This window comes from Furipterus horrens, unplaced genomic scaffold, assembly GCF_987537825.1.
Source record: "Furipterus horrens unplaced genomic scaffold, mFurHor1.1.pri manual_scaffold_17, whole genome shotgun sequence".
In the NCBI taxonomy this organism is placed as follows: Eukaryota; Metazoa; Chordata; class Mammalia; order Chiroptera; family Furipteridae; genus Furipterus; species Furipterus horrens.
Genome location: NW_028327187.1, coordinates 33,012,168 through 33,024,825, shown reverse-complemented (window position 1 = coordinate 33,024,825; position 12,658 = coordinate 33,012,168). Strand labels below are relative to the sequence as shown.

Genomic DNA, 12,658 nt, shown 5'->3' with positions numbered 1-12,658 from the left:
TGTGTTTTGGCCACTTATTTTCTTAATTGTGTCTATTAGTGAGCAGAGTTTTATATTTAATGAAGTCAAATTAGTCACAGGTGTTTTTCTTAGTGTCACTGCTTTTTGTGGTGTGTCTAAGAAACCCTTGTCAATCTTCAAGTCAAAATTTTTCTTCTATGTTTTCTTCTAGAAATTTTAGTTTTAGTTTTTATTTTGGGGCTATGGCCCATCTTAATTTTTTTGTGTGTGATTGGATTGCTTTGGTGACTGTGTCACACATTAAAGGTCTTTATAATGTGCATCTGTTTCTGGTCTCTCTATTCTGTTCCCTTGATACATTTGTGTATTCTGAGGCCAGTTTTATATTGTCTTGATTCCTGTAGTTTTATAGTAAGTGCTGAAATCATGTAGTATATGTCCTCCAACTTTATTTTTTACAAGATCATTTTAGATATTCTAGGTATTAATATTCTGTAATCTGCATAAATTTTAGAATTAATTTTCCAAGGCTACAAAAAGCCTGGGCCAGTATTATCCTTGTCTGTCTGCCCATCTGTCTATCTCTCTATCTAGAGTAATTTTCTTTACATTTCCTCCTGACTTCAAAATGTGTAAAAGAAACTGCAATACTCTCGTTCTTAGGAGAATTAGACATCTTGCTTTCTGGAATGTCAGTTTAGCTTAAATAAACTCATAAAAATTCTCTACAGGTTTGGACATTTCTCGTCATCGTCGGCAGCCGTCCGTCTCGAGAGTCGATGGTGTAGCTTCTTAAGAGTCTATCTGCACCGCCGAGAATGGCTGTGCAGTCCAACTCGGGAGTGACACGGTATCTGTCTCCTCCCGTGTTGAATCGACATCTTGCGATGACGCTGGAGTGTCCTCTCCAGTGAAGCTGAAGCTACAGAGCCTGGGCAGGGTGATATGGAGGGTCTGCTGTTGCCCATGCAGCAGACCCCCCCTCTCTTCGCAGCTGAAGGGTCCAAGGGAAAGACGGAGTCAATACAGCTTGGCTTCAGGTGCGCCGCAGGAGTTGCCGGTGTTGACTACAACGTCAAACCGCCTTAGGGACTCTGGCTCCGGATTTTCTGTCGGGGTTTACTCCCTTAGCCTTTCCCCTGAAGAGGTGTGCCGCAAGGCAGCGGAGGTTTTTTGGAGTCAGAGTTTTCCTTCTCTGATGTGCCCTGACTGGAAGATCAAACCAGCGACACTTCAACAATAGGTATAAGTATTATATTACATATGATAATATATAAAACTTTGGAGGAATTGGCATCATAAGCATATGTTGTCTTTCCAATTCACGAGCATAACACATCTCTCTATTTTTTAAGATCTTTATTTTTTCTAAGCAATGTTTTGTAGTTTTTAGCATAGAGATTTTATATGTATTTTGTTACATTTACTCCCAAAATATTTTATTATACTTTGTAAATGAAATTGCATTTAAAAATTTTTTTATTTTCTAAATGCTACTAGTCTATAAAAGCAAAATTGATTTTTATAATTTAGCCTGGTACCCTGCAATCATGCTAAATTTACTATTTAGTTCTAATAATCTTTTATTCTATGGTGGTCATATATATTACATCTATGTATGTTATAACTCCCACAATATAATAGTACAGTTTTGCTTTAAACTTATACATTTTAAAGTAATTAAGAGGAAAAACAATATTTTACATTTACTCACATATTTCCCTCTCTGATGCTCTTTATTCCATTCTGAAGATTTAAGTTTTTATCTGGTATTATTTCCATTCAACTGGAAGCATCTTCTTTAAAACAGATTTGTTTTCTTTTTGTTTATCTCAAAATGCCCTTATACTATCTTCTGCCTTCATTGTTTCTCATGAAAATTCAGCAATAATTTGTGTAAATGTTCCTCTCCATATAATTCACCATTTTTCGTTGGTTGTTTTTGGGATTTTCACTTTATATCTGTTTTTTAGCAAAATGACATGATATAGCTGGTATGATTTTTCTGATATTAACTTGTATGTTGTTTGCTGATGAAAAGGAGTAGAATTTGCTATCCCAAAATATGCCCCTTTGGGATATTATTTTAGGTTGGTTATTTTAAAGAAACAGCAGACACACAAGAAGCTCTGAAAACCAAGTGGAAGAAGCCCTTTGTAAAGGACATTTATATTTTTAATGGAAATCTCCATCTGTGGTGTTTCCCTCACTGGACTGGGCTGCTTTCACTATTAATGGAGAAGGCATGGATTTACATGAGCTAAACAATATTGCCCTTGTTTACTGTGCTTTTCCTTCCTTCCTGGTAACCTCCCTTAACTGTCTGTCTGGAGCATATGTTTCGCCATATAGTCTTTCCTATAAGCCAGCCTTTGATTCTGGTTGGGTCGTCTGATTCAGGCCTTAAGAACAGAAAGTGTTGAGCCACCTGTCCTACAGGTGACACTGACACTGAGAAATAACAGGGAGCCAACACAGATGACTATGCTAACCACTCGGACTTCATTAATGCAGATTCATTCAGCTTTTATTAATGCAGGTTCAATCCAAATCTATACTAACCTAATAACAATAATAATCACTTAGAAACAATCAGTAATAACATCACACGAGAGAATTAAGGAATAAGAAACCCGAGTCCCAGAGTCTCATTCGATGGGTCTGGGAGACAGCACAGGAGGTGGGTGAACCATCATTGTCTTACGAGACAATTTCTGGAGTTGGGTAAGCAGCGGGGTCCAGCAGGGCAGAGCCACTGGCAGCATAGCCATCAGGAGATTAGTGTGGCATGGAACAGCATCTTGGTGCATGGAGCTCAGCTGTCTCAGCAGTTATCTGAATTCTACCTCAGTTACACCCTTGAGGGTGGTGTACTCCATTGCTTTGGGTCTCGATAAGAATCTCAGCATCCCTGACAGCAAGTGGGGAATTTCCCCAGGAGCCTATCTGTGGGTGGTCCTGCTCTGCAGACATGGCTGTTCTGGTCATGTGTGCAGATATCTTAGGTGTGTCTCCTTGCCAGATGTGTCTGCTCTGACTTAGGTGGTTTCCTTCTTGAACCAAACTGTCATGAGTGACTGACAGCCATCTTGGTTGATGTGAGTGACGCCATTTTGTTTTATATCCTTTATCCTATCTTGACTGGACCAATGCCATTTTATAGGTCCTGCTCTCTACACTGTCTTCACCCGCAAGGTCTTCTTTTGTCTGTAGGTGAAGGTGGTATTTTTGGTGCTGACTTCACCATTTTGGGGAGTTACTCAGTTTTCTTGGGTCTTATATACAGGGTGAGGGAAAAGTGCACTTATAGTTGTTTGTATGGAAAATAATGTAAAAATTCATAAATTAATAATACAAGAAAAAACTCTGTGTTTCATGCACTCACAAGTGTATTTTTCTGCTTCTTTATATGTCTAGTAGGCTTTCATTGTACTTTCATTATATCCTGGACATTGCAAATGATACAGTCTAGAAATTCTGAATTCTGTTACATTCCTCTGAAGAGTATTGATTTTTGCTATTGCTGTTTTTATTAGAACAGGCAGTTAACTTTGCTGGACTCATATTCCTACCTTTGTCTTCTATGTGGTGTCCAGGGCTTGAAATCTGTTTATTTTAGTCATAGCTGGGATGCTTACAATCTGTCTCATACCTGTGTTATTCAGAGGTCAGCTGGCTATACAGGATGATTTTGCATACTGAGTTTAGATGCCCCGCTCTGTGGCTGTCTTCTTTATGAGATAACTGCCTTCACTTTCCAGCTGCTGCCATTGTTCCTAAGTCTCTCACTTGTTTCTTCAAGTTGTTATGGTTTGGGGTTTTCTATTCAAGTGACGGCAAGGGCCTTCCCTTCATGCAAAAAACTCTTAAATGTGTAAAATCAACCATGTCCTTTTCTCCTTTTAAGTATATCTGCCTGCTTCTGCTTGCTCTCTGGTGCCTTCAGGCATCCCCACCCTCAACCCCAAATTGTTATCTGTAAGTTGTCAGGGAATTGGTCTTCTAAGAGTTAATTCTCCATTATCAGACAAGGAACATACATACTTTGTGGTTTTAGAATATGTAAATAAGATAGTGAATAATACTAGATGATTCCCAATCTATCTTTTGCTGACTGTCGTATAAATGTAACTATACTTCAGACTTAGTATAGCAGGAATTGAAGATATATGCCTACATACATATATGCAGTTTATTTTAATATCTCCTGATTTCTTATGTTTTCCTCTTTTTGTTGTGTATTTTGTAGAAAGTGAAATTAAGTATGGTTTTTTAGACTTGTATCTTCTTTCAGTGACCTTGATGTTTTAAAATTTGGTTATATTTTTGATTATTGGACAGTTTTTCTACTAAACAAGAATGAGTTGAGATACATAAAGAATGATCATTTTAAGTGCATAAATATAGATGACCAAAGATGATATGTTCACTATAAATGACAAATTTAAATAATAATTAACAAAACTTATCTGTCTTTAGAAAATGAAAGAGCAAATCCAAATGATTTGACTTGACATTTTAAGTGTTGTCAAATCAGTTTTAAAAAACAAAGGTGATATAATTAGCATGACATTTTACTACAGCTCACATTTTAATTCTAAATTTGTGGAATTGAGAGTATGATTCTTAAAATAACCTCAAATGAATGCACTGTAAATTATAAATTTCTAGTACTCTCTAAACAGGATATGTTGTTTACGGCTGCTTAGATCTACTTAAATATCTGTAGATTTGCTTCCTCAGCTAGAGCAGGAACTTACTGGCTATAACTCCCTGACTTGTTCAATAACTTCCAGTAATTATCAGGAAGAAAGTGTAATAAATTTATGTAATAGACTGCCCCTTTGCCATAATATACAATCAGAGGCGATCAATGCTTCTTACAATAAGGAGAAGAATTACAACTGTGTTTTATTTTATAGCTTTGGTAATACAGCTTTGCAAACCACCAGAGGGAGTAGAGTTAAACTTCAGTGGTCAAATTCCATTGCGGTAAAACATAGCCTCAGGCTGACATTTTTACAAAGTAGCAACACAACAAGGGGTTGTGTACTTCTTAGCAGAGTATTTTATTTGTTCACTCATCCAGCTAGTGGAAGATTTCTGTGCACTACTGCTCTTTTAGTTCATATGACTGGAATCACGAGAATTTCTGAATATAAGAAACAATAATCCAGTTTAACCTTTGGCCACCTCATTTCAAGGAGGGAAAGATAGACATAGTTGATAATGAAGCTTCCAGTGTACCAACAACCTACAATGACTTGTTCATTACAAAGTTATATTTGTTATGGTTTTTAAAATATACTTTTACTGTGGTTTAAATCAAAGGGCATTTCCAAGCTCTGCCTAGTTATGCTTAAAGTATAATTACATGCTACATATCTTAGTAAGTAAATGAAAGCTTTTTCTTGGTTATTTGTTATAAATTTTACTTTGCCTGTAGCTAGTGAAGGCCAGTCCTCTAAAGTGTTTCAAGTATAATGCACAATGAATATAAAACAGTCCATTAATTGGGATAATAGGTCCCAGCATGTAATTGCATTTCTTAGGTACTATGGATAGCAGCTGAGTGAAGTGATATTTATTCAAGGTTGTTAGTCACCCGCGGATAACTTTATTTGTCCATTGATGCTTAAATAAATGCATCATCCATCAGTAAGAATATTTATAAAGAAATTAATAACAAAAATCATTATTGCACCTCAAATTATAAAAGGAAACAGTATGTAAAAGTTACTGAAGAATGCCACAATAAAGTCTTGCCAGTACTTCAGGTTACTTGCTTTTATGTTGTGGACAATAAAATATTGTAGAAACTAAAGAATAAATATGAACTAAGCATGATAAATTTGCTTTATATTGTCTTATCAAACAAATTATCTGTAGTAAATTCCATCAGCAATTTTTAGCTATAGATACTTGGAGTTTTTCAAGAAAAGGACAATTCTCCAACAATCTGTCAATGTGCACAAACTTTTGCAATCTCTCAAATTGTGTGTGTGTGTGTGTGTGTGTGTGTGTGTGTGTGTGTGTGAGGTTTTATTTACAGTTGCAAAAAATGTTTCCTTTAGTTTTCATTTAATAGGTTGATTGCTATTTCTAAGGTGTTAAAAAAATGCATATTCTATTTTAAAATGTGCAGGCTTCTGTAACTTATTGAGATAGTCAAGAGGGTGTCCCAGAGTTCCATTAGCTCAGGATAAAATTACCTTCTTTCCCAGAAATAATTGGCAAGGCTGAGGGAAGGGCCCAGAACGTTGACTGCTTCACCACCCTTCTGAACTCCTTAGTGCCTCAGCTTCCCCTGCATTATGTATTGTAAGACTATCTGGATGAATTCCATGATATCCTCTGCTCTGTTTACGTTAATTCCTGAAAGAAGTCTAGGGTTCCTAGAATCCTAGGTCATCTTACTCCTGAATGTCTTCCCCATGGGGCTCTGAGGCCTGTGAGTCAAACTCTACTTTTCTACTGCATCACTTCCTATTTCTTTGCTTTATCCTTCTCCATGTGATCTACCCACTTTTCGTTTATTAAATAATTACTTACCTATTTTCTATCATAGCAGATGGCATTGAAACTATTTCTTAAATGGTTGGCTGAATGACTCTTTTCCCTTTCTTTGAATTCAAAATAGACATTTCTAAAATTAAAACAAGGGAAATGTTTTATTAAAAGAGGAGGATTTTATGGAGCTCCATGGGACAATGATTAACATCTTGTGTTATTGAATAACTCATAAGAAACAAATATTTTTCCTATGTGTATCAAAAAATTTTTGTATCCATTTATGTTACCAATCATATTATGCTCCTAAATAGATATAGTCTTCTCACTGAAAATGTATTTAGGTATACCACATAAGAATATATAACATCTTACTTTTATTGTTTTAGTACATTACCCTTTTCAACCATAAAACTACATATCAATGTACCCCACTACTTGTCATAAAATGGCATTATGGCCACATAATCCAGATTAAATCCCCGAAAAACACAGTTATTCTAATTTTAATGACCATGTCAGATAAGATTATAAAAAACAGCATATCTCATTATAATTTCCAGAAATATGACATTGCTGATCAAAAGATTATATGGATATCATATAAACATAATGCCTCTCTTTCCTGACTTGTTATGGAAAAAGTACAGAAATATTAAATATATTAAACCCCATCAATAATAGTTAATGATGATATTATGTTAGGCTATCCATGAGCTCTGATTTCAAGATTAGTAATCTCTGTCTTTGCTTTTTAAATCGTCTATTTTTTATTTTTTCAGGACCCTTCATATTGTTTTCTGTATTGCTTGTATCAATCTGCATTCCCACTAACATGGCATAAAGAGTCCCTTTTCTCCACAGCTTCACCAATACTTGTTTATTGATTTATTGGTGCTAACCATTCTGACAGGTGTGAAGTGGTATCACATTTTGATTTGAATTTATATTTCCCTGATGATTAGTGACGTTACGTATCCTTTTCATATGTATGCCCCCTTTGGAGAAGTGTCTATTCAGGTCCTCTGTCCAGTTTTTAATGGGATTTTTTTTTTTTTGGTGTTGAGTTGTATGAATTATTTATATATTGGTATTGAAGCCATCCTCAGCACCTGAAAAGTAGGTTGGCAGAGTTGGCCAGGGAGGTAGAGCCTGGGAGGGCAGCCGGAAGTCTGGGGGCTGAGGCCCAAGATCTGGTGATAGCTGGGCTCAACCCCTGCATGGTTATTGGAGCAGGCTAAACTCCTGCCCCTGTGCAGTCCTGGCGAAAGTACAGCTGTGGCCGGGATGGGTCAGTTGGCGGCTGTGGCTGCATGTCCTTCAAGGCTTGTGCCTGGGAGTGAGGTGCTGCTGATGGCCCTGCCACACCTGCTGGACCTTCTCGCTTTGCCCTGTCCAGAGGCCCTGGTGTGCTCAGCCAGGGTGCTGCTGCTCCGGTCTCTGCTGGTGACCACTTGGAGCACTGCTGAAGGCTTCACCTGCTACCTCCACCAGGACATGTTGGTGGAGGCTGGTCTCTTCACCCTGCTTGTGGTAGCTCTGTGTGCCAGGTGACAAGACTGGAAGATGGCCTCGGTGCTCAAGACAGATGATGTGATTGAGTCCAGCTTGGTGTACACCTTTCATGCCAGCCTCTTGAGCATTGGGCAGGAGCTGAGTGCTGGTGTCTGTAGCATGAGTGATGTCTTGGAATTGCCCATTTTGTTTCTTTTTTTTTTTTCAGCTTTAAATAAAAGATTTTACTCATTTATTTTTAGAGAGAAGGGAAGGGAGGGAGAGAGAGAAGGAGAGAAACATCAATGTGAGAGAGAAACATCTTGGTTGACTCTAGCACACCCCCAAGGACACCCCTAAATGGGGACCTGGTCTGCAACCCATGCATGTGCCCTAACCAGAATCAAACCTGTGACCTTTTTTTTGCTTTGCTGGAGGACACCCAGATGACTGAATCACACTGCTCAGGGCGGCATTGCCCATTTTCAAGCAGAAGGATTCCAGCTTCCATAGGATGGTGAATCTAAAAACCCCCTCTTTTATCATGTAACGTGCAGCAGTGTCTCCAGCAGTAAAAACTGCATGATGAAATGCTCACTTACCTGAAACAGGGTTATCCTTATGAAATTCAAATGCTGGATAATCAGAAAATGGGAGATATGCCTGAGATGACTGGAAAATTGGTAAAGAGCATCATGAGAATTGTATTCAATGATAGACGGCTATAGTATACAGAGTATCTGCAATTTGAAGGTTGGAAGTGGAATTGCCCAGGACACAGATTTCTTCATTTAGACATTCCAATGTCTGTGGACATCATTAACAGAAGGACAAACGGACAAATCCAAATCAGTTAAATGCACTTGAATTTCTGTGGGACCCTGCAAAATACACATGTGTTTTCATTCAGCTACTCTGGATCAGCACAGAACTTACTCCACGGAAGCATGGAGACAAAAAGGGAGTGCTTTTTAGGATCCAGGTAGACACCTTTAAGCAGAATGGAATGGAGACTACACAGATCATCTACACTCAGCTAGCTACCAAATCAAAAATTTTAAGCCTAAAGATACAGACTGGAGAAAAAACAAAAAACAAAAACAAACAAACAAAAAAACCTCTGAACAAGAAAAGATGGAGAAGAGAACTGGTCACGAAAAAGAAAACGCTCAGCAATCCTCCATTACCACAGTCCTCACAGAGTGTTCTCCATGGTCCAATCACTCCACAGCCTATGTGAATAACTGCCCCTCCAAAGCGGCCCCTTTCACCTCTCCACAGCAGAGCACTTACAGCGTCCCAAACAGCAGTTCTTCCTCACACCATCAGGGAGGTGGGAGTCTCACAGATCTCTAGTGAACAACTTCAGCCACGACCCAGGAAACAGCAGTGGCTTCTCAGAAACAAATTCTTTTCCTACACAAGGCTTTTTCCAGTTTTTTAAGGTGCCAGCTTATTGGAACTGACAAAGGAAGATTTAGTACAACTTTGCAGTGCAGCTGATGGAAGGTTGGCTGTGTCCTGCTCACCCATCTATGTCTGCCAGGAGCAGCAGGGCAGCAGCAGGCTGCATGCAGTGGAGCCGAGAACGGCAATGAGACACCTTATGTTTATCATGCAATATACTTGGAAGAAATAGTTGTCTCAGAAGTTGCTTGAAAACTTGCATAGATGTTTAATATGCCTTTCCACCAAATTAACCGGATTTATAGAAAGGGTCCTGCTGGTATTAACATTCTTGATAGCAATCAAATGGTTCAGAACTTTCCAGATGAAATTTGATTTTTTATGTCCACAGTTAAGGTTGAAAATAGTGGTGGTATCCACATAATTTTGATGTGATGTCTTACATAGTCCAAACTATGAGTATATTCAGTACCAAGTAAAGTCCCACTTACAGATGTGTGAAGACTGAATCTCAGAAGTCCTGGGATTGGATTTTATTATATGAAGTGTTTCATATTGAAAACACAAGATGAACTTTCTAATGAGCTGTATGAGAGGGGACTCTCCTTACTGTCACTGCCATAGCTGAACATTCTCATGAGAGTGAGCACATAGCGACAGCATGCCCATTGTGGGAGCCTGTTCTGCGGTGCAGGCAGGGGGCTTCCTGCTTCTCTAATACAGGCCAGTAGATAAAGCTCCTAGAGACAGACTTTGCTGTCATTTTACCCTGTATGCAGTTTGGAAATGAATGTAGAAAACATACTGTGGGCATTTACCTTTCTGTGCAAATTTGGCCTTCATTGCCTGAACCTTCTGCTGACCTGGGGCTGGGGAACAGGGCTGTTGTGGAGCCAGCATGGAATTGGCCTGCAGAGAGGTAAAATGTGCTGACACAGTGATTGTGGTCAGGAAAGAGGCTTGGCAACTTTTCAGAAAAAAATCATGTCTAAGAGTGTGCATCTCATGTAATCATGCCAGAGTGGGGAAGAGCCCAGCAGGAAGCAAGCTGCATTATGAAGAGAACCCTGGTAAGAGGATCACCGTAATTCTTAATAGGTACAAAGACTTTGTGGTTTTGCTTTGTTACAGATTTATGGAAAACCGTTTTGCTTCTGCTTCCCTTTTTTGCATTTCTTCCTGTTTTTCAAATATATTCTATTGATTATGCTATTACAGTTGTTCCGATTTTTATCCCTTTGCCTCCCTCCACCCAGTACTCCCATTCCCTCCAGCAATCCCCCCACTTAATTCATTTCCATGGGTCATGCATATAAGTTCCTTGGCTTCCCCATTTCCTATACTATTCTTAACACCCCCCTGTCTATTTTGTTCCTACCAGCTTTGCTTCTTAATCTCTGCATCTTTCCCACCTTCTTCCCTTTCACCCTCCCAACTGATAACCCTCCAAAAGATCTCCATATCTATGATTCTGTTCCTGTTCTGTTTGTTTGCTTAGGTTTTTTTTTTTTTTTTTTTTTTTTTTAGATTTAGTTATTGCTGGTTGTGAATTTGTTGCCATTTTAATGTTCATAGTTTTTATCTTCTTTTTCTTAAATAAGTCCCTTTAACATTTCATGTAGTAATAGCTTGGTGATAATGAACTCCTTTAGCTTTAACTTGTCTGTGAAGCACTTCATCTGCCCTTCCATTCTAAATGATAGTTTTGCTGGATAGAGTAATCTTGGTTCTAGCACCTTGCTTTTCATCACTTTGAATACTTCTTGCTTTTCCCTTCTTGCCTGCAAAGTTTCTTTTGAGAAATGAGCTGACAGTCTTATGAGAACTCCTTTGTAGGTAACTGTCATCTGTTCTCTTTCTGCTTTTAAGATTCTCTCTTTATCTTTAACCTTTGTCATTTTAATTATGATGTGTCTTGGTGCGGTCCTCTTTGGGTCCAACTCGTTTGGGACTTTCTGTGCTTCTTGGACTTGTATGTCTATTTCCTTCACCAAATTAGGAAAGTTGTCTGTCATTGTTTTTTCAAATAAGTTTTGAATTTCATGATCTTCCTCTTTCTTTCTGACACTGCTATGATTCAGATTTGATGCATTTGGAGATGGCCCAGAGGCTCCTTACTCTATCTTCATTTTTCCAATTCTTTTTTCCTTCTTGCTGTTCTGGTTGAATATTTGTTTCTTCCTTATGTTCCAAATCATTGATTTGAGTCCTGGCTTTATCCATTTCACTGTTGGTTCTCTGTAGATTTTTTTTTTTTTAATTTCACTTAATGTAAACTTCACTTCTTCCTGGGTTTTTTTGTGTTGTTGCTGCATTCAATGAGTTCTTTGAGCATCCTGGTCACCAGTGTTTTGAACTCTGCATCTGATAGGTTGGTTATCTCTGTTTTGTTTAGTTCTTTTTCTGGGGTTTTGTTCTGTTCTTTAATTTGGGCCATATTTCTTTGTTTCCTCAATTTGGCAGCCTTCTTGTGTTTGTTTTGACTCCCTGTCTGAGTAGCTTGGTCTTATGTAGTAAAGGCACCTGTAATTTGTGTGGGATGGAGGCTTAGGTAACCGCCAGGGTGGGGAAGCATGCTCCACTGCTTTGCGGTTCTGTGTGCAGAGAGGACTTGGAGAGGGTCAATGCTGCTGTCTGGCTTCTGGAGGTTTGCCCAGCACTCGCCCTGTTTCTAGTCACTTCACTTACTTCCTATATGTGACTGGTGCCCTTCCAGCTGTTGTTCTGTTGCTGAATGCCAGAGCGGGTGGGTCTGCATACATTCTAAGTCCATGTGGACCTTTTAAGTGGAGATTCCTGAAAATCTGGCAGTTTCTTCTTCTGCTCCAACCCCCACTGGCTTTTTCAGCTGTAACTTTTGGGACTTTACCTTCCTGGCACTGGAACCCTGGGCTGTGTGGTCTGTCCTAGGGCTGGGATCACTCGCTCCCAATGTATTCCTCCCAATTTTTATCCACCACACATGAATGTGGGACTGCCCATTCTGCTGCTACTGCCTCTCCACGCCACACCACATCTATGCACCTCTCCATCCATCTCCGCAACTCCTCCCCTCCTACCTCTCTATGTGAATGTGGCCTCTTTAAATCCGTGATTGCCAGACTTCCATACAGCTTGATTTCCTGATGGTTGTGGGTGTTATTTCTTTTGAGGTCTAGTTGTTATTCTTTCTGCAGTTGTGTGAGGAGGTGAAGTATGTCTTCCTATGCATCCATCCTGACTGGAAGTATCTGTTTCTGGTTTTCATTTTTGAAGCTCTATTGCTTTTTCCCCCCTTTGCCTCATA

The 12,658-nt window shown here is 38.9% G+C and overlaps 1 pseudogene; it reads left to right on the top strand.

Moving 5' to 3' along the window:
* The first annotated feature begins 8,037 nt into the window (after positions 1–8,037).
* On the top strand, positions 8,038–9,807 carry LOC149990789 (upstream-binding protein 1 pseudogene; annotated as a pseudogene).
* Positions 9,808–12,658: the final 2,851 nt, after the last annotated feature.